At 33.4% G+C, this 23593-nt stretch overlaps 1 long non-coding RNA gene across 2 annotated transcripts in view; it reads right to left on the bottom strand.

The window, feature by feature from the left end:
* Positions 1–268: 268 nt before the first annotated feature.
* LOC146993056 (uncharacterized) overlaps positions 269–23593 on the bottom strand; it is a 101154-nt gene continuing 77829 nt past the window's right edge. Inside the window, exons 1-3 of one of the 2 annotated variants that reach the window (XR_015038446.1) lie at positions 18085–18836; positions 12178–12277; positions 269–917 (exon numbers count right to left, since the gene is read on the bottom strand). This is a non-coding gene — a long non-coding RNA (uncharacterized LOC146993056). Of the gene's footprint in view, positions 918–12177; positions 12278–18084; positions 18837–23593 lie in introns of those variants that run through there. The other variant, XR_015038447.1, reaches the window with a different exon arrangement.

Below are 23593 nucleotides of genomic sequence, written 5' to 3'. Positions count from 1 at the left end.
TTCGATTATTTTTTAATTTCTTGATTCTAAACTGTTCGTCGCCTTTCCAGTCCAAAAAATTTTATATTATATCTAGCACTCGATTTCGCACTAAGTGAATTTAAGATCATACAATCATTTTATCTACATACACTAAGTTACGAAATTTAACTTTTACATTAGTCCTACAGCAAGAAATTTCAAAATAGAAAGTGTTCTTCGACTGCAAAACAGTTGTATGAATATAATAAGTTTCAGAAACTGTATTTACTATGATTTAGGGCTTTAAAATTTTAATATTTATGACAAAGATTTCTTGGCACTGAAATAATGGAATACTAATCCTGAATTCTTAAAAAGTCCTCCAACGAAGGCAGATAGCCCTAGTATGCTTTACATTAGTTAAATAAGCCAAAGCATACTGTTGCTGTAAAAATATATATATATATATATTGTATTTATCTTAAATAATTTCGACTGCAAACGTTATATTTGTTACTACGGAAAAAAATTATTTTTGTGTAAAATTCTAAATGCTTGAATTTTTATAATAAACAGAAACAGAGATAACAAGAAACTAAACAAATATTCATAATTTACTAGGATATATAAACAATATAATCATTGTTAAATAGATTTTTAATAAGAATATTTTGGAAAAAATAAATGATTAATGTATACTTCTACGTCGTACTTCCTAAGAAGCTTGTTTGTTTTAATTGAAAACGATGAAACATTCTGAATCATCTGACTAAGAAGTGGAATGCTTTCGTGGAAGAATCTGAAAGGAAACTTGGCTCATAATTGTATTTCACACAGAGAAATCCTAAAAGGTTCCTATGTAGTTAGGTTGTACGCCATGATTCGAATTCGTATCGAAGAATCAGATTTTGTGGTCTTATCCAGTCGACTATCAGAAGACCCAGTTTCGTGGAACACTACAAGAATCAAGTCATTAAAGAATTTGCTATTACATTGCATCGGCTAAATAATTTGCATGTCACATAAATTTAAAAATTCTAACATAGCACGCAAAGTCACATTTTCCTAAATAGATGTGGGCTATCCAATGGTCGAGCGGTAATATCGTTGAACACTGGTAATTCGACCCGGACTCAAGTTCTGGCAAACAGGTTGACTGCATGGACGCTTCGATGATTTTCCTTCTGTGGTTCAATACCAGCCAATTTCCCTTGGGAAGTTTTCCACGAAGACATACTTTCATTAGTAAGATAACACTTTCTTACTTTGCCGTAATCAAATAAACTAAACTAAACCTAGAACTGCCATATGTTTTGCCGCCTTTTTAAAGGAAGTTTTACATTCAACATCCCTTAAAGTAATGAGATAATATTACTTGTTTGCATATGCCATATCGACATATTTTACCCGTTCAAATATTCAAGAGAATAATTATAACTCTATTTTGGCTGATCATAGAATAGACAGAAACGAATAATAGAATATATGGAAATAGACCACAGAAATGGATCTTTACGTAGATCTTGTGCAGTTTTAACTGACATATTGTGTTTTAACTGACTGCTTATAAATACATTTAGATAACATAACTTTATCAAATTTATGTATAGAAATAATGCTTTAGATGAATTTTAGAATGAATATTACAAAAAAATATTTTTCAGAAAGACAATTAAAGGCGGAAATTATTGTGCGATATTCATTTCAAAACAATACTTTTCTCCTTAAAGTTATAAGGTATTTTCTCTCTCCATTCTTTATGCCTTCGTGGTGTAATGTAGCGCATTCGGCGTATATCCGAGAGGTTCGAGTCCCGGCTAGGGCTTTGCTCATTTTTTATGTGTCTCCTCCACAAATAACCTAATGTTCTACGGTGGTGTCCGAACTAAAAAAAAAAGGGGGATGGATGATGATTCTTCATCACCAGGATTTGGCAACTGGGTCTCCTAATCTCCAGTCGGCCTTTAAAAGGCGGAATATATAAGGTATTTTCTAACTGCATCCTTCGTGGTGTAATGGTAGCACCCTCAGCGCGAATTCGAGAGGTCCAGGTTCGAATCCCGGCGAGGGCATTGCTCATTTTTCACGTCCTTAGCATCAAAAAAACCTAATCCCTCTACAAATTGTCTTTCTGAAAACAATATCTGGATTCATATGTAATATTTTACAAAAGGGATTTAAAGAAAGTTTAATCACTTATTCTTTAAATTTTGCTTTAAAAAAAGTGTATTTAATGTGTTTCTCTTCAAGGTATGCTATTTAGATTACTTCTTATCTTTCTTGTAAAATATTTATAAATAAAGGTCATATATTTGATATCGTTTGATATTCAAACCATATATTCATTTATTTTGAAACATCTTAAAAAATCTGATGCGGACACCACATGACTTCCTTGTACGCCAAATAAATAAAACACAATTTTTGCTAAACTTCATTTAAACCTATTTCGTTTGAAAATGAGGTACGAGCTTCCATTTCAAAATGCCCATTTGGCACCGCTGATTGCAATAAAAAAGGGATGTGTACAATTAGATGTTATACCAATCCCATACAGAAACTTTCAACATTCTACGGTTAACCGCTTTTGAGTTATGCGGTATACATGCATACATACGTACGTATGACTAGTACGCTAAAACTAGTCATAAGTCCCAAATATAAAATTTCAACATTTTATGTTGAAGTTATGCGACATACGTACGTACGTGTAAACGTCATGATGGAACTCCATCATCTTTGAAATATGAAAATCGAAATTTTTCGTGATTACAATACTTTATTTATTTCTCACAAGTAAAAACGGTGTCATAAATAACTAAATACCAATAAATTTATGATTCAATCTAAAGAATTATTTAAATCTAATATTTTAAACTGGAAAGAACTTAGAATATTTGAAAATTAAATATAAACATAATATTAAAATAAGTTGCGAATAATTTGCATTCGAAAAATTGGAACAGGTGAGAAAATAATTCTCTCAAATTCCCTTTGTATATTAAAAAGTATTTTCTCAGAAAATAACTATAAAAAATATTAGATTAATTTTTCACCATTATCGAAGCAATTCCTTAAAGAAACTGGAATTTTAAAGCATTTTACGTAGTTTCTCTTACTGATGTATATCGACTAACTTTCTGTAATCGGCACATATCTTGATTAAGGTACGAGTAATATACAGCATATGTGTTAGTATGCAAATTATAAAGTAGCCAAATAGGAGATAAAATACCATTTTAGCAACCAGTCCTGTGACGAAGGTACCGTAGAGAGAAAAACTAATTTCACTCGCTAAATTCAACGGATGGGATTAGCTTAATTATATCCACATGGTAAGGGGGCCCGACTCTTGAAGTAGTTAGAGTAAAAATACTTGCCGTTTTTTATGCCGTTTCCTGAAAAAGCCCTAATGCTCGGGGGGGGGGGTTAAATATAATGCAGGGCGATACTATTGGGTGGCAATAATTTGAAAAGTCATTCAGACTTTCAAAATTTTATAATGCAGGGCGATACTATTGGGTGGCAATAATTTGAAAAGTCATTCAGACTTTCAAAATTTTCGACGCAAAATGCCAAAATGAAATTAATAGCCCATCTGGGCTAAATACTTTTGAGCTAAAAATCACCGTAATTTAATTTTTAATAAATCATTGAATATTATTATATCAGTTCCATAGTAGAATTTGGTCTAAATATCTTAACAGCAGATATAATTTTTGCAACGTACGTGGGTTCAATAAAATTGCGGGTTTCGCTATTTTTACATATTTTGACAACTATTTCAGATAGATAATTGAGTAAGAAAAAGACCAACATGGTAAGCGCTCGGAAACTGTTGTCCTTGCCGGTATTCGAACTTGGACGCTCGAATTCGCGTCCAGTATGCTTGCAGGAAGGGATGCGCAGATCTAACTCTCTCGCGTCGTCGCATAGAATTGAAATAGAATGGAATTTTCCGAAATCATGAATCGAAGAATGGATCAATGGAAACATGGAAAGTTTATTGAAATAAACATTTTCGCAAATTATCAAAAAATAAGTACTTTTTTTTTAATCGGCCGTTTCTATTCGAATACCAATGCCACATTTTACGCAATGAGGAAAAACAGGGAGACGTTAAGAAAACGATAAAATCTACGAATAATTAAATGAAGTTGCGGTTGTTTAATTAAATTTCCCATGCGGGAAATCGAAGAATAGGAAGGCTCGTCGGTGTGTATAATACAGGAATTGAGAAAAGGAATCTGAAATGAAGTATGTTTTATAATTGTTTAAGTAAAAAAAATGTAAAAAGCCCGGAGAAATTTGACAGTAGATTGACCCGATATTCCATGGCATTTTACTGTCTTTGTGCTGCAGGTAATGATTTCATTACATTCGATATTATGAGAGTGCATTGATCATCAGCGTTAAAAAGTCTATCACGTAAATATTTCATCCAGTGTTTCAGATCATTTCGGTGTTTTTTGGTGTTTTTAATTATGGCAAAGCACACTAGGGCTATCTGCCTAAGGGGAGGGATGCCTTTCGTGGAGGACTTTCTAAGGGAAACTGGCTCGTATACACGTTACACATGGGGAAAACCACGAAAACGCCCATGCAGCCAAACCGTTCGCGGGATTCGAACCTCGGACCGAACTACCAGTTCAGATCATTTCGAAAGAAAACTTATTTTATTAAATGTGTAATATACAGTACATCGTTTGCCAAATTTGAAATCTTCAGATTATACTAACATTTGCAGTTATTCTACTTTAAAATAGATCAAAATTTTATGGTTTAAATGGTATATAATTTATATTTTCTGTAAAACTTAGCGATGCTTTTATGGTTATGAAAATGTACATGTGATAATTGTGTCCGTGCGGTCTATGCATTTATCACATCATTATTTGTTTTATTATTGTTTTAGAATAATGTGTTAATTGGCAAGATTCCATGGACATTTTGAAAAGATCGGCTCAACTTATGCCAAAAACTGCAAAAAGCATTAACTGATAAAAATCAAAGCGATATAAATACTATAGATCTTATCCATGAACTGCACTTTTTGCAAACTTTTGGAGGAAATGTCGGTTGAAACTCTAAGCTACATCGTTGTCAACAACACAGCGGTGTGCAAAAGAGAATTTGGGATATATCCCTAGATATCAGCCATACAGCATTTTTTATTCCCTGTTGTAATCTCAGTTTGAACCTTGTCGTAAACTACGCTGCGAACTTATCAGTGCAAACTTATTAGATATCTAAATTAATTTGTTTTTAATTTTAAGATAATAAATAATTTTCAGCAATATATTTGCTATCCAATGCCTTTAGTGTATTATTTCAATTCGCTTGCAGTGTTATGTTTTTGTAACATGCTGTGCTGACTAATAAAATTTAACTCGAAGATGAAAATTGTTGCTTGCATGATTAAACAATATCAAAATTGGGTTTAAAACTAAATCACTGAGTGCTACATATAGATGTGATCGTGATTGTTTCAAGGTCTTGCTCACGTGCCTGACTTATAGTCAGCCCAGGCCCACGAAATTCCTCGTGGCAAGGAGCGCAAGATGCGCCTGGCGTAGTTTGCGCTCCTTTGCCACGAGGAGCTTGAGTGACTCAGTTTCGCCCCTCAATTTTGATGGAGAGCATCCTGGCGGATGAAGCATCCTGGAGTCCGGGCGTCCCCTACCACCGACCTTTCGAGAGGACCTTTTGCCTCACATATTTAGAGTGCCCCCATGTCGCACAGACACAATACATTTACAAACATCCATGCTTTCTCCGAGATTTGAACCCGGGCCCCTTGGCACGGCAGTCAGCAACGCTAACCATTATACCCATTGGGCGGCTTTTCACAGCATAAATATGTGTATGATTCTTCAATAAATTCTGAGTGTAGGTTTTAACAAAGCACAAAATGTTTGCATATTTAGACAAATTAAAAAATGAAAATTTTTTTGTTTTTTCATATCATTAAATGTTAACCATAATCAATGTCCCTTTAATATCGTCACTGCATAAAGGCGCTCGCTAGACATTTGCACGACGGCGCCGATTAAGCTTGGCGCGGGTCTGACTGTATTTTCATTTTACATAACCTATTCGTAAGATTTCCTCGTGAATTTAGAGTGACAGTTGATATTGAATTTGTTTTCATTCTTATTTTGAGAAAAAATATTCCCTTGAAGCAGACATTCGAAGAGTAATCAAGGATTATGTTGAGAACGCAGGAATTTCTGTAAAAGCAAATTTGGTTCGTCGAAGGTTTCGAAAGGATACTTTACCTTCAAAACTGCCTAGCTCCTCAAAATATTTCCCAAGTCAATCTTCAGCTTCTAGAGAAAGTGCTGATGAGAACAGATGCAAAACCTCCACAACTTTTGAAATATTGTTTTCTCTCTGTTCGTTGATTGCATCATTTCCGCGGTTTTTAACTCCTTGTGATATTTCATTGCAATGCCAATGCTAGTAGTATTAGCTCCGTCTGCCGGAGGAATTTATAGATTTGTAGATTTTAACTTTCTTATTTGTTTATTTATGTTATTAAAAAAATTAATATATATATAAAAATAATGGAAAAACATATAATTATAAAAACTTTTTCAGAGATTATAAAATTCAAAATCTCTTCCATTTTACTACACTCAACAACAAATCTTCTCATTTATTTATTTTTACAGATGGTAAAAACATTCAGTTTTATAGTAATCCTATGTAAATTACAACTTCATTCTTTCCTAATTTCTTTTAATTCATAAAGTCTTCTCAGTTACTGTTCTCTTCCTGCTATGATGAAAAACTGTTGAAAGATTTCTTTTATCTGGTTTGTTATTTTATTCACCACAGTCATTTTGGGCCGCCCAGACGGTATAGTGTTTAGGGGAGCCTGACTTCGATACCGAAGGGCCCGGCCTCGAATCCCGGAGAAGGCATGGATGTAAATTGTCTGTCCCTTCATAGGAGGCAAAGGTGGTCCACCTATTAGGTGCCTCTATAATAAAGAGACCACCGCATCTGACCTTAGGAGTGGCCGATGCCGGCATAGGCAAGTGCCCTCCATTAGAAAAAAAAATGGTCACTTTGGTGTAATTCGTTACAATCTTTATTACAGAATATTTTTTAAGAAACTATTGCAGTTTTAGCCTTTTCTATTGCAAGACAAAGATAACTACTTAGCTATACGGAAAGCATTCATAATGTCACTGAAATTAAATTGTACAGAATTCAAAATAAAAAACACATTAAAAAAAAAAAACTAACTCTTCGTTTTCCAGAAAGTATACCACGAGGCTTACACGAGTAAGTTACACACTAACAAATAAATAAACATGCCGAAGCACTGCAAATGGGTAAAAATTATTAATAAACAATAAATAAATTTAAATAATACATAAATAAAACTCGCAAAAAATTTGAAAGCTTTCAGATTTTATATTACGCACAAAGGGAAGATTTTATGTGTTACTTTTATGTATTAAACATCATGTTCTCCTCACTTAAACCACATAAAATTCAATTCAACAGCAATTTCACAAAATACTTAAAAAACAGCTTTTCTTTACCTATAGAAAGGTTTTTTTTTTCAGTTTGTTATTCAAAAATTCGTTAAAGTTTTACAAAAGGTGAAACAGATAATAAAACTAATTCATATTCGGGCTTCCAGATGCGCATATTCACAGAAGGATTACATTATTCAGAATGGGAGGGCTCTAGGTACCGTCGTTTATTCACAATGCGAGAAACGTACCTACATTTATGTGCATTCTCCTTTATTTTCAAATAATATAGAGCGATAACACTTGGTGGCAACAATTTGAAAAGTGATTCAGTCTTTTACAGTGATTCAGCCTTTTACAGTGCAGTGAATCAACGCAAAATTCAGTTTCGAGACTAATAACACTTCTGAGCAAACCCTCCTGTTCTAATAAAGAAAATAAGGTAAAAAAAATCAGAAAGCTTTTAGATTTTATATTACGGCCAAAGGAGCGTTTTCTTAACGTTTTGTGAGTTACCTTATTTATTTCATGTTCTTCGCCCTTAAACCATAAAATTCAGTTCAACAGCAATATCACAAAATAATTTAATAAAGAGAGCATATCTTAAGAATTTCTGATACACAGTCTCGAGCGCTAAAGATAAAAACATTTTCTGCCATTGCGCACTTTGAAATCAGATTGAAACAAAAATTCGATCAAGTTTTACAAATTTGAAATAGGTAATAAATTCCAAATTTGGGCTTCTAGATGCCATATTCGTGTGGAGACGTACGTCATTCAAAATTGGATGTCTCTAGGTACCGTTGTTTTGTCACGATGCGAGAAACATACATGCAGATTCTGTATTATTTAATTTCTTTACATAATACAGGGCGATAATACTTGGTGGCAACAATATGAAAAGATATCCAGACTCTTAAAAGTTTTCGACGCAAAATGCCAAAACGAAATTAATAGCCCTTCTGGGCTAATAAAATAAAATAAAATGTAATTAAAATAATGATAACTCAGTAACCTAATTTAAGAATGAAATTTCGAAAACAGAAATTGTCTCTATAGTCCGAAAAAGTTTAGAAAAATTTGGTAGCCAAGATATTGACAGGTGTTTCAAAGTTGCCTGAAATATCTTCTGCTGCACATGATGAATGCACTCAAGAACATACTTAACATCCTCATCGCCGATACCACAGCTACACAAAGCACTTGAGGCAAGTCTAAATTGCTTTAAGTAGCTTTTAAAATTGCCATGTCCAGCAAAAATTAAGTTAATTTAAAGTATCCCAATTACTGAATTAACTCGATCTGTTAAATTAACTCAGCCTGTTGAAAACTGATCAACTTTTATCCTGTGAAAAATTGTACGCAAAGACCCTTCGGTCCATTGTGCTTTTACTGAGATTGGATATTGTCTGTTCCAAATACAGACAGCATCATTTCTATAAAAGCGCTTCCAATGAGAAACAGAAAGATGGAGTTTTAAATCAATGTAGCGTTTCGTGGCTAGCTTTGCTACAGAATTTCCACAATATCCACGAACGTAAGCAAAATGAATACCAATATCAAAGACTTGCAAGGACTTAATAATAACCTGAATTTTAGCAGCAGGTTTATCGGAAACACTAATTTTCTGTAATCATTGTAACGAAAGAAGAGAACCAGTGTATAATAAAATACGCATTCAACTCAAACCAATACAAGAATTTTGAATCCTGTTTACAGCAAATAAAAGTTTTTCAGACTGAGTACTTTTCATTAATTCTGTGCTGTTTGAAATCTCTTTCTTGTTTATGTTCATAAACAACCAAACTTACTTTTGTCTTTGCAAAGCCAATCTTACTTCTGTCTGAAAAACAAATTAATTTGTACTCAAGAAAAGCACCAGAATAATTGTTACAGGATTTCTGTTAAAAGGGTGCGACAAAATGAAACTGGAAGAAAATTTGCTGAGGATCGCCTGCAAATGCTTTCCTTCATCGGAATATTGCTCAAAATCTCAATGGACTACAAGCTATGAGTGGAATACCAGCTATATAGTAAAAATACATTTACAGATTTTTAAAACTTCATTAGCTTCAGATAAGTGTCCTTCATCTTCGATCAAATCTCTGTGAGTAATAGTTGCAATGTAACGATTGAATTGTCTGATTTGGAAATTCGTAATCTTTCGGACACGACTTTTGCGTAGAAATTTCATTACACGAATTTCTTCTCCAATACAGACAACCGAGTCGTCAACAACACCTTTCTATTTTTCATACCCGTAACAAGCAGTTTATCTACTTCTGTGACTTGAGGAAATGTCTGTGATAAAGAAGCATGCAAGAATTGGAGGTAAACTGCTACTTTACTTTCACTGAAAATGTGTAGTTTAAATGCCTTGTAAAACTTCTCAGGGCATTTAAAAGACACTGGGCTTTTTGGAAAAAAAAAAAAAAAGATATGTTTTCTTTTTTATAGTCAGTTTGATGAGGATGATGGCCATTCCTCAGCATTAACAGCACAAGTAAATCACAAATATTTTAAGCCAGTGAAATCTAGGTTTGAATTTTTGTTCAGCTAGGATTTGCAATGTCCTGGGGAAGTGTTCTATTAAATAAACTACTGCAATGTCCATAACGAAAGACTTGTGGCTTGGCCTCCTTGCTCACTGAACATCAACACAATGGACTTTTCCTTCATGAAATCTTTAGTGTACGAGACGCCTGCGACACCGGCTGAAGATGCCGTAGCGAGAACCGTTGTTATCGCAAAAAACGCCAGGAAACTTCGGGAGGGTGTGCCAGTCATTCATTCTCCGGGGTGAACTGTGCAACAAGACGCGTGCCCGCCACTTAATAATAATAATAATAATAATAATAATAATAATATTTACGTTTAAGGCACTGCACCTTCCGTCCAAGAAGGATCCTTCATGGAGGATTTTCTAAGGAAAATTGGCCCGTACTAACACGTTACACAAGGGAAAAACCACGAAAACGCGCATAAGCCAGCCCGTTCGCGAGATTCGAACGCCGGACCGAACTACCAGTGTTCAGTACTACCGCTCGACTACTGCCGAGCCTACTTTGAGCTTTCTCTCTCATCTACGAATCATATTATGCAGCTTTTTGTATCGTTCATTCGCTTTCTCAGCACTGTTTAAGTTCATGTCGGAATTCTAATTTTACTCTCTTCTGCCTCTCAGAGTGGAGTGTTCTATGGTAATTATTGCTCGTCTGGATGGGTACTATCACCCCTCTGATTTTGTAAAAACTATTGACAGTCACTCTGCATATGAAAAATCCGAATACAATCACTTTTTGCATATTTATTTTACATTCATAAAACTTACTAAAGGTTAAGGTTTAACCTTTAAGTACTAGAGAATCTGGCTAGAACGAACTCTCTAACTTCAAGAAAATATTTCTCTTAAAAAATTAACTATATATCGCAAGTTTTCCCATAATCCATACATGACTAAAATGTCCACACACGACTCAAATTTTCTCAACTAACACACTAAAAGCCTTTATCGTCTAACTTTGTCAGATATAAATACCTAGGTATTATCCTAAATTCGGAATTAATTTGAAACCCTACACTGAGAAAAATTCCTTTATGCGAAGTTAGCCAAAACCTAATATTAATTTATGTTCGCTTGGAAGAATCCAACATCATTACGAAAGCATATCTTTTGCCCAATGCTAATATACGAGTCCTGTGAAAAATTGCAAATAGAACGCTGATGTTTGTTATTTGACTTCTAAATTACTATGAGGCCCTTATCTGGGTCAGTGATTCTCTAAACTCATCCCAGTTGAAATTCAATTTTCAAGAGTAAAACTATCTGATACATGCGCAGAAATATGACCCATTCAAAACTTATTATCTTGCTGACGTGATAAAACAAAAACAAAATGTTTTCACTCAAATGATGAATATATGGCAAGCAAAAAATGCGGAAATTTGAACGCAAACTCATTATTGTTGTGCCCTTTCACAAAAGAAGTTTTTATTCTATTCCAACGCAAGATATGTGAAGAGTTTTCTTATTTTTTGAAGAAGTACCGCGCTTTTGGTCCACCAGCGGCGGAGCAGTAAAAGCCGCTGAAAACTAGTAGTTCGCTCGAGTAAGGCTCGAGGGCTGGCTGCATGGGCGTTTTCGTGGTTTTTCCCCGTGTGTAACGCGGATACGAGCCAGTTTCCCTTAAAAATATCTCCACGGGACATCCTGCCGTTTCCGTGTAGTGCCTAAGGGCGGAGCACATTATAAGCAAACAGCACCAGGCTTTGTTAAATCTGCTTTGTGGGTCCTCAGTTCGCATTTGATTCAGTCTTGTCCGCTTTCCTTCTTCTAACCGAATCTCAAGCATAGCTATTTTAAGCCAAGTACTTTGGAAGTTTATGTTTGGTTTATTTGATTACGGCAAAGCATTTGAGGGCTATCTTCGTAAGAGAAGGGATGCCTTCATGGACACACTTTCTACGGGAAACTGGCTCATATACACGTTATACATGGGATTCGAATCTCGGAGAAACTACCAGTGTTGAGTGAGTTTACTGGTCGTTCGGGTTGGAGGTGGCGTTGAAATTTTTGCGTTACTCATAATTCGCACTTTAGTTAGCGTAAAAACTATAATCAGATACAAATTCTGCACGCTGATGTAACTTAGAATTGCATCTAAATCCAGTTCCGCTTAGAGACAATTCAATATTCAAAACAAATAAAACAATTAAAGTCTCTTACCTGGCAGACGAGATCAATTCAATCCACGATATTTTATCCAATTTCCTAGCAGCTTCGCTGCCAGCCTTTGTCTGGCTTTTAAATGTACCGGAAAAAATGGCTGAAGGAAACATCAAACGTTAAATTTAAAAACTGCGTACGATTTTACTCTGCAGAGCAACTTCATAAAAAAAGTTATTACGTATAACAAAATTGCAATGAAATAAGCAATATCCCTTAATACAAATATTAATTATCCTAATAAATAAATTAACCAATTTCCCTTTGCAAAATCTTAAGAACTCAAATGGTATAAAGGAGGTTAAGAACTTTGTTCCCTAAAAAATCACTCAACACTTTTCAATATCTTAAAAACAGTGAAATGAGCAATAAATAGCATAAAAGAATACAAAAAAAAAAAAAAAAAAAAAAAAATCTGAAAAACAAAGTATAATTAATGATATTTTATCTTATATTTTCAAGAGAAAAAAATTACAATGAAATAAGCTATATCCCTTAATACAAATATTAATTATCCTAATTAAAAAATTAACCAACTTTCCGTCGTAGAAAAAAAAACATGCAAAACCTTTCAATATCTTACAAACAGTAAAATAAGCAAAAATAACATGAAAGCAACTCAAAAAACATAAAATTCCGTGCAGAATTTTACTCCGCACAACTTTATCAAAAAAATCAATAAAAATATACATTTTTATTGATTTTATATATATATATATATATATATATATATATATATATATAAATGACAATGAAATATGCCAATCTCTTAAAAACAGTGACATAAGAAATACGATGAAAAATAGTTGCCAAACCCATATTTCTAAAAGAAATGAAACTATTCAAAATGATGCGATTTCATCAAAAATCTATCAACAACACTAAGACAGGAAAATTGTTGCCAAAATCACATTTTTAAAGATGTGAGATATGAGAAGTGTACTCGGAAGCTTTATTTTAAAAAAAAATTAAAATACAAAATATTATCATTTTTTCAAAATTCTTTTTGTAAAAGCAGTCGCAAGGATAAAAGTTTAACGTGTCCAAAAATCAAAGAAAAATAAATTGTACATTTTTAAAAATAAACTTTTTTAGAAAAAATCTCGTTGAAAAGGTGTTAAGCTCCCTTTGTTAAATAACTTCGTATTTAATCGATTTATTGAAACAGGAAATTTATTTTAAGTTCGTAAAATAGCTAAGTGCCTACGTTTCGTGACGATGTGAAAATGGAGTATGTAGAGTAAAATCTCGCTTTCCTATAGCCCATTATGTCTCAAAATGACGCGATTTCGTCACAAAACATAAAATAAAAAAAATTCCAATCCGAATTTCGAAAAAATCGCTTCGAGGTGCACTGGCTCTTGTCTAGATGCACCTATGTACCAAATTTCGTAGCCGTGGATCTATTAGCTTACGCCCAGCGTAAACGAAAGACACACACACACACTTTCTTTTATTATATGTAGAGATTGATGACACAAACAATACATGACAATAAAGAAAACACGTATAAATCCAGTCATAATTTCCACTTACAAAAATTATCATTCAACGTTGTTGTACTAAATCACTAAATCAATGTCACTAAATCAATTCAAAGAAATTCAGACGCACAGCGCCATTTGGGTCCTATAATTATAGTTACACACTGCTCCGGAATGATCAGGAGTTCATTCAAAATTTACATTAATGCAATTTTAAGCAAAAGAAGGTTCGCAATATCGCGGCATAGCATTATCGATATCGTACAATGTTAATTCATGCATGACAGTTACAAAATTTAAGAAAATATATAAAAAGACAATAGCTACCACTTTTATTTTATAGAAATGAATACTTATATAGGAGTTGGAAAAAAACGTAATGATGAGAGTAAATGAAACGTTCCACGCTTTCCAAAAGCTTCTCTGACAAAGCTGCTGACGCTTTACAAAACAATACCTGATCTCTTTCAAAACCTTTGGAGGGTTAACTGCTATGCCTAGTCAGAGTGCACGTGCTGTAAAAGTAGGCCGCCAAATGATAACATTAAAGGGCATTTACTGTATTTTACCCAAACGTAAGTTAGTTTCGGATTAACAGGCTTGATTCAAACTCTTGGTTAACACGAATGGGCTGACAGCATAATAGTTTGCGTATATTTTCCTCACACATGACGTGAATACGAGCCAGTTTTCATCGAAAAATCCTCCATGAAGGCATATTCTTCCTCTAGATGGCATACTTTACCACAATCCTAATAATAATGGAATTTTTTTATTGCACTGTGTTTACATTTTTAGCCTTCTGTACAATTAAATTTGATAATCAAAGCATCTTTTTAAATTACATAATCAATTGCATGATAAATTACATATTAAAATCATAACAGCTTGAATTAAACTGAATTTTATTTTTGAATTAAAAATTTCATACAAAGATCCTTTTTTGGATCTCTATCGTTATAAAGCAAAAAAATTTCTGTACATGCATCAACTTCATTATTTCCGAGCGGAAAACATTCTTCCGAACCTAGTAAGGAACGAAAAACTAGAATGGCACTTATTCTAAAAACTTCTTATTCAAAGTAGGCTGTTCTAAGCGATAAGAACAACGCATTTAATTTAATGTGGCCACTAGACCACGCCGGGGCATATACAAGATGATCCAAAAGTGGCGCACTTATAATTTTCAAAAACTTTCTAAACTCCGAAATGGATATTAAAGGCAAAACGTTTTAATGGATGAAACTTCTGTATTCTTAAAAGTAACAAATCACATGAAACTTTAGTTGTACATTATGTCATTACCTTGTAGAGATATCAGGTTGTTTCGGAAGCAGAAGTCGTGAAAAATTGCAATGCCTTCGCTGGGAATCGAACCTCGGACCTCTCGAATACGCGCCAAACGTGCTGACGAAGTGTGAACGCACCACGAAGGCATGCTAAGAAGGTGGAAGAAATACCTTACAACCTTTAAAATCCATTGATTTGCAAGACAAATTTTTATCATTGAGCTTTACTTCGCAACGCATTCCTACAGAAAAGCTATTGAAGCGATTAAAGATTACCTCCTCAAATGTTCGTGAATTTAGCAAGAAAATAATTTTCCGATTGGTAACTTAATTTCGAGAAACTAAAGTAAGCGTTCAACATAAGAAACGAAGTAGCCGCCAGTGTCCTCCGATTTCGGACAAAATGGACTCGCAATCAAATCTATGCGTTGCGAAATAATGCTCAATCATAAAAATTCCTCGGTGCATCTTTAAGCACGGATATTTTATGCGCGAGGATTCTTCACATTTCTTGCAGGTATTACGTTAGTAGCGTAGCAGTGCAACGACGTTACAATGTCGAACAGTGTTTTGCGTCGTATGACTCTGAATGTGTGTTTCACTTTTCAAATCCCGTTTTGAATCCCCTGTGAAAAAAAAAAAAAAAAAAAAAAAACGCCCTTTTGGAAGTAATTATAAAATATATTTAATATATTTTTAAAAGCTAGTAGAAAGATAAAAATTATTAACTATAATGTGTATATTTACATTGTCTGTACATCACTGATTTTTCACATTACCTTACTACCCGAACCACATATAATCGCAGCCAAATCCAAATCCAGATGATTTTTTTTTTCCTTCTGGATTTGGATCATCATCTATTTGGCTAATCTTTGGAATATGGTAACACGTAGTTTGGCGACATTTTGGTAAGGCGATAAAGGTTACTAGCTAGGAATTTAGCAGTGTACATGGATAAAGTCAAGAGTGTGCGCAATGCCATTTTTGTGCAATTCTGGGAAGTTTTTTTAAGTGATAATAGGTCGACGTGTGCATGGATGATACCGTGTATGTGCAATTCTTAAAAACGCGGCAAGCAGTGGACGATTCTGCACTTTCTCCCAATTTCGCACCTAATCTTCGTCATGATTAAGCATTTTTGTTCCATAAAAGTTCTAGTATAAGCGTAAGTCGGCTAGCAGATTGTTGGAAAAAATTTTGAATTTAAAAAAAAAAGCCTTTATTTCGTGAAAACAAAATGGCGTCCAAAACAAAACTAGCAGGTTGCTGTAGCAGGGTTGGTCGCCAAATTTTCGCCAAAAAATCGCCAAGTTACCATAATCCGAAGATTAACCATCTATTTTTCTACGCAAGGCTTTAATATTCTGTCACTAAATTTCAAATTCTTTAGAAGTAAATCCGGCTCCACAGTAGCCGAGTAGTTAAAACTGCTGAATACCGCATCGTTGAATTTTGTGTTTTTTACTATGCAGCCAGTTTTCCTTAGAAATTCCTCCACGTCATTCCTTTCCTTAGGCAGATAGCCATTGTGTGCTTGGCCATATTCAAATAACCTAATCTAACACTTGAAGGAAATTCGCGTGAAGCCAATTTTAAGAAATACATAAACAAATAAGTAAGCAAAATTAAAAAAAAAAGAAAACTGAAAGTTTTCAGATTCTATATTGCGCCCAAAGCTGCATTTTTCAACGTTTTGTGTGTTCACACTTAAGTCATGTAAAATTCGTTTCAACAGCAATATCACAAAATATTTAAAAACAGTATATCTTTAGAATTTGATAGGCAGTGTCGCGCGCATGAAATAAAAATGCTTGTTTCCGCAGAGTGTTGCCACTATTCGTTCTCAAATCGTTGAGTTTGTTAATCAAAAATTCGTTAAAGTTTAACAAAATATGAAAGAGATAATGAAACAAATTCGAAATTCATAATTCGGGCGTCCAGGTGTTCATGTTCGGGTGGAGGATTACGTTATTCAAAATTTGATGTCTTTAGGTGCCGTCGATTTTTCATAGTGCTAGAAATATACATACATTCATGCAGCTTCTTCATTATTTAATTTCTTTAAATATAGTACAGGGTTCTTTAAATATAGTACAGGTATATGTGGAAGCAATAATTTAAAAAGTGCTTCGCCATTTATAATGAAACGCCACAAAATGCCGTTTTGAGACTAATAGCCGGTTCCAGGTCCTCCACCGGGAAGAAATAAGGCTAATCTTTGGAATATGATAACAGGTAGTAATCGCAAACTGCTTGCCGCTTTTTAAATAAAATTTATAACATAAGGGGTATTTATAGTATATGTAGTTCTTGATGTAAAAAAGATCAACTTTTGTACTGTAAAAATTCCATCTATGTGAATAAGTATGAATATACTCATATACACATAATTATACTAAATAACTAATTTAATGAAACTAAATTCCTATAGAAAAATGGGGAAAGTGTAGAATCGTCCACTGCTTGGCGTGTTTTTAAGAATTGCACATACACGGTATCCATGTACACGTCGACCTATTTTCACTTAAAAAACATCCCAGAATTGCACAAAAATTGCATTGCGCACACTCTTGACTTTATCCATGTACACTGCTAAAGTCCTAGCTAGTAACCTTTATCGCCTTGCCAAAATGCCGCCAAACTACCTGTTACCATATTCCAAAGATTAGCCATAAAATCTTGTAAAAAAGACAAACACAGCAGCGCGGCAAATAGATAAAATTAATTCAAAACATATTTTCTGTAATACAGTTAAATTCAGATCTATCACAATAATAATAATAAAGTCAGATTTTAAAAACTCTAAAATCAAGTTGATTTCACTAAATAGCAATAAAATAAAGATTCAAATATAAAATATTGATTTTATATTTGAATTTGGGCAGAAAGGCTTAACGTATTGGTGACTTATGACTTAAATCACTACTGCTCTTAAATATTCAAATAACAGCAAACGGCATCCATTAGGCTTCGATGCTCACTTTGAGATTTTGAAAGACCAAATCCTTTAAAATATGCAATTGATTTAAACAAACTTAGATATTCACAAATCAGAACATAATATGCATCTAATATACAGGAAAATATGTGATAAAATCGCTTTAAAATCACAAAAATAAGTGAAAACTTACATTTGGTATGCAAATCCGTTCCATTTCACACGGTATTCCTAAAAATCACTATATCTTCAATAATCCACCGTGTAAATCCAAAAGAAGCACAGATTTATAAACCGGAACGCTTACAGAACCGAAATATCACAATTGCACACACACAAATCAATTATTTAAATCATAAAACAAGTTATTTCACAAAGCCGAATATTCACCAAGCAACATGGACGCCGACCAGCGCACAGAGAACTGTAGGGGTTTCAGCCTCAGGAATGGGACGCCTTCGTGGAGGATTTTTTCGGGAAACTAGCTTATATTCATGTTACAGAATAGTGAGAAACACTCGTGTAGCCTACTAGTTTGAATAGGTTTGCAATCGAACTTACCGGTATAGTAGGCATTGCTGAGGGGTGGAAAAAACTAAGAAAAAAGATTGAATTTAAAAATTTGTATTTATTTATTTAACCAAGGCTAAATTAAATGCGTTTCTCGCTTTCAAAGCAAATGAAACTTTTTAAAGCGTCTCATTCTTACTTCTTTACTTGCTTACTGAAACAGCTATCTCAAGATAGGGAAGTATTTCTTCGTTTAAAAACATTTAACCTTAGTCAAAACTTAGTCTTTCTGGAGAAAATTGTTTGGCCAGTGTTGTCATTGGGTATGACACTGATATGTTTTGGCCCAAAAGGGCTATTAGTCTCGAAACACGATTTTTCGTTGTTTCACTTTTCATTCGAGTCTGTTGCCTTTCGGAAAAACGTAAAATATTATTCATTCATTTGTCCGTTATTAATTAACAAGCTAAGCTATTTAAAAGCAGTTTTTAAGTATATTATCTTTTTACATTTTAATATGTCTGATTTAAGTAACAATGCATTTAATTCATAATAATTATATTTTTTATAATAATTATAATTTTTTATAATTTATATATATAATTATATAATTAATCTCATTTTATTCGCGATATACCTAATTATATCTAACTGTATTTCATATTTTTGTTTTCTATTTTTAAATAGTATACAAAAGATAGAGAACGTCCCCACCTGGGACATCTCTGCCCATAATCTCAACTTTAAAAAACGCTGTTCTAGACGATCCTTAAAATTGTCCCTTTCAGATTTTGCATTATTATTTTTATTATTATTATTATTATTTAGCAATGGCTGCGTAAACAGTTTCGAAAAAAATTATAAATTGAAACACATTTTGACCCCAAATCCAGTTAGTCGTAAATTTTAATAAAGACTAGCTTAAGCCCACTGAAGTTTTGTTTTTTTTTTTTTTTTTTTTTACATATATATATATAGCCCAAAGGAGCGTTAGCTCAGAGCAGCTGTTACTCTCCAAACGGCATTTTGCGTCGATTCAATATAAACGGGGTTTCACTTCTGAAATTGTTGTCGCCAGATATTATCGCCCTGTATTACATTTAAAGAAATTAAATAATGAAGAATCTGCATGAAGGTATGCATGTTACTCGCATTGAGAAAAAGCAACGGTACCTAGAGTCATCAAATTTTGAATAAAGTAGTCCTCCATCCGAATGTGGAGACCTGGAAGCTTTAATATGGAATTTCGAATCTGTTTTATTGTCTGCTTTAAATTTTGTAAATTTTTAACGAATTTTCGGTTAACAAAGATGATTTCAAGGCAAGCAAACGGCAACATTATACGGGAAAAAACAATTTTATCTCGAGCGCGCAAGACTTATTCTAAAGTTGTGCTTTTTAGCCCAAATGATTTCGAAACGTGTATGTGTATGTAACTGAAATAAAAACGCCTCATTTGAGCGTGATATAATACATGAAAGCTTTCAGATCTGTTTTTTTTTTTTTTTTTAATATGGCGGGCATTAACCGATTATAGGCGTTGGCCACTACTAAGGGCCTTATAGTCAGCCCTTTCGCGCGGACTCGGACCTCACGACCAAACTACCAGTATTCAGGGAGTTTACCGCTCGGCAGCTGGAAGACTTCCTACGTTAAAATTTAACTGCTATGAGTAGGATTGGCGTAATTGTTAAGCATTAAAATGGTTTATTTTACTCTGATAAAAAATCAATAAAATTTGAGGAATCTAAAACACGAATAATAAAAAGGATGTAAGACTAATCCTTTTCTTATGCCTGTCATATTTTATGTTGATTTCTACTTCCTTAATTATACCCTTTTCTTATGTAATAATATTTTTATAAGTATCTTTCACATAATTATAAAACTGAGCGCAAGTCAGTAATTACAAATGAAAAATTGCTTCAACTGCAAACTTGTTACTTTTATCCGATTACTGAGGACCATCACGAAAAATATTCCCACAATATAATAAATAATATTGTGGGCTGGAATGGGAAATACACGTAAAGTGTACGATACAATGTACGTAATAGCACAGCTTTATTAGATACTATTTCCTGTCAGAATGTTTTGTATATGCAAGAAATTTAGCCATTTTGAAAGTAGCTACACAGTTTTAAATTGTATTCTTTTTTGTCTAATTAATCTTAGTTACCATATACATAGCAACCCTGGCTCCAAGGACAACGTCTACTTTTCTGCTTCGGTGGCTAGCGAAAGATGCAAAGTCAACAGAAATTTGATTCGTGTATTCTGTTAAGACATGCGCGACTCTCTCGCTGGGAAGTTCAACTTCGCTCTCGCGGTCGCTTTTCACTTCAAGAAACTCAGACAAATCTCTAACGAAATGAAATAACTTATTTTTTTGTTCTTTTTTCCGGTTGGATGGCGGTTTAGTAAAGGTATACAGAGGTTCGCACATTTTTTAGACGATTTATAGAAATATTTTACCTACAATTTTTGTGCTTTAAATTTTTCATTTTACAACCACTGTCTTTCTGCACCGTAATTTCCAAAACAATAAAACCTTTCTTAATACCGAAAGAGGTGTGTTATCCCATTTCTCCTTCAGGAGGGTTCTAGGTTGACGTTTAGGCAATTCGCATTTTAAAATTCCTAAAGCGCTATAATCCGTGGGAATTTAGTAGAGATGAATTAGAGGAATTTAGTAGAGATAAAGGGTATGACTCGGATCCCTTTTCTAGCTCCATTTTTACTTCCTTGTACGAAGTAAAAAGGAAGTATAGTAATCGCGAAAAGTTTCAGGCAGCATATTTCAACGAAAATATCCATTTTGACCGCTACCGAATGCAATTTAACGATTTTTTGCGTTTCTTCAAAAAAATTATAAAACTGCTTTAAATTAATTCTGAAGAGAATTTTTCGTGGCGTCTGTACGAACGTATGTACGTACGTACGTCCGTGCGTACGTACGTATCTCGCATAACTCAAAAACGAGTAGCCTCAGAACGTTGAAATTTTGTATATAGGAATGCTATAACATGTAGATGTGCAACTCGTATTTTGGTTGCAATCGGCCGCACCAAACGTATATAAATATATTTATATAAAAATTGTAGTAAGCTCGCCTAAAAGTTACCAAGAGCTGCTGCTCCAAAAGGTTTAACACGTTTTCAAAAAATTAATACACATGAAAATCAAATCATTAGACATGTAAAACATTAATAAAATTGAAAAACAGAAAAAGTTAAAAAGTAATGAAATGATTTGATTTTCATGTGTATTAATTTTTTGAAAACATGTTAAACCTTTTGGAGCAGCAGCTCTTGGTAACTTTTAGGCGAGCTTACTACAATTTTTATATTTTACTTATTTTGCAGCATATTGCGCAAGATGTTTTCTAGACCAAAATTGTTTTTTTAAAAATTGTTATTACTGCTTTGCTTGATAAAATATATTTATATATATATATATCCACTCTATTACCCGGCTCAGTGATCTCAGTTTCTTTACTCTTATATGTTTGTAAATTGTACATGTTTTACTTTAAAAATGATTAAATTATGTTGTTTTTATCTTCCGGTTAAGGATTTTATGCCTTTAGTAAATCTGTGTGCAATATTTTTAGAATTATCAGCAATTTTAAAGTTGTTTAATTGCCGCTAAGTATGTTTTAATGGCGGCCATTGATGTTTACATTTAAAACAGGAGACTAGTGGATTTGTTGCCAATCTAGAGAAACTTAGCTTCGCAACAACAAAGATAACGCTTTCATTTATTATTGCCAATTAAATCATGCTTAATTCTTTCTGGAATTTTTTCGAGGAAATAAGCGTTTGAGACTTACTTCGTAATTTTTAATATAGATATTTTGAGTTTTTATGTATTTTTGCCTTCTCGCGAAGTAAGAACTGAATTAATTAAATGAGAAATACTCAATCGTCTGTGAAAAACTGTATCTTTTTTGTTTTGTTTGCTTAATTTCTTTTATACATAGTTCTAGCTTTATTATAGTATTTGAATAGAACATGTGGCTACGATTAGAAAATGATATACATTTTATGCATTCTGAGTTATAATATGAATGAAATATAATACTGTTAAGTAAACCTAGCGCCAGAGTGTCGCTGTGGTAAACAAAGTGAATTTTAAAAAATGCATTTATTCTATTGTGGTTTATGCGCTGTCGGCGAAGTAGGTTTAATTCAATCTAATAAGTTTAAATAAAATGCAAAAAAAAAAAAAAAAAAATGCGTATAATTTAATATTCCGTACAAGGAAGTCATGTGGTGTACACATCAGATTTTTTTTCCCCGGGTGGGTTTGACAGTGGATTTTGACTTGTGGCTGCTTGCTTTGTCTTGATGCAGTTCTACTGATTAATGGAATTGTGAGTGAAGAGAAAGCATTCTATTGGATATAAAATATGCGAACACTGGATATAAAATATGTTCCTGATAATGTGAGGAGCCGACCTTAATAGTTTTCTGCACTTTATTTAAATTTTACTTGCCGTTATATGAAAAGCATAAACCTCCTTGAAAAACTCTCTTTAGATCCGTTGAACCAGATTATAACATTTTATTCTCCTCTTTGGTGATAATAAATGGATCTTTTTTTATTGAAGTCATTTAAGTAATACTCAAGATTTGTCTATTGTGACAACATTTTTCCCCGATAAATGTTTCTGTTCGAGGACATGTTGTGGAGAAAGACGATGCAGCACATTATGTTTTTTTTTTTTTTTTTTTTTTTGCCTGTTAAAGATTCAAATCGGCATTAATCACTTTGTTAACAGTTAACAATGGGCATTCTAATGATTTTGCAACGGACTCTTTGACTTTGCGGATTTTCTTTTAACATTAAAGATCTTTCCTTTGCAAAATTCCGCTGAACATTCCCTTTTGTCCTGGGATATGTCTTTTGAATAATTTTTCTCCTAGAAGCTAAGCTTTGACTTCTCCCCCCCCTCTTATTATATTGACAATATTATCTAGCGTTGCCTTAGAACAGCGGTGCCCAACCTTGTGCTCGCCGATCGTTTTGTATGTGCTCGCCAGCCCGATTAGGTACTATGAACAAAAGATATTTTCAAAATAACCATTCATTTAAATTTCCTAATTGTTAAAATATGGTAATCATTTATAGTCATAAGAGATATCTTGCAAGACGTTATAAAATAACTGATTGCTGACTGATCAACTAGA

Source organism: Stegodyphus dumicola, chromosome X1 (genome assembly GCF_044657685.1).
Source record: "Stegodyphus dumicola isolate Sdum_Otavi_A_Nest chromosome X1, ASM4465768v1".
Taxonomy (NCBI): Eukaryota; Metazoa; Arthropoda; class Arachnida; order Araneae; family Eresidae; genus Stegodyphus; species Stegodyphus dumicola.
This window is presented reverse-complemented; position numbering and strand designations above follow the sequence as displayed.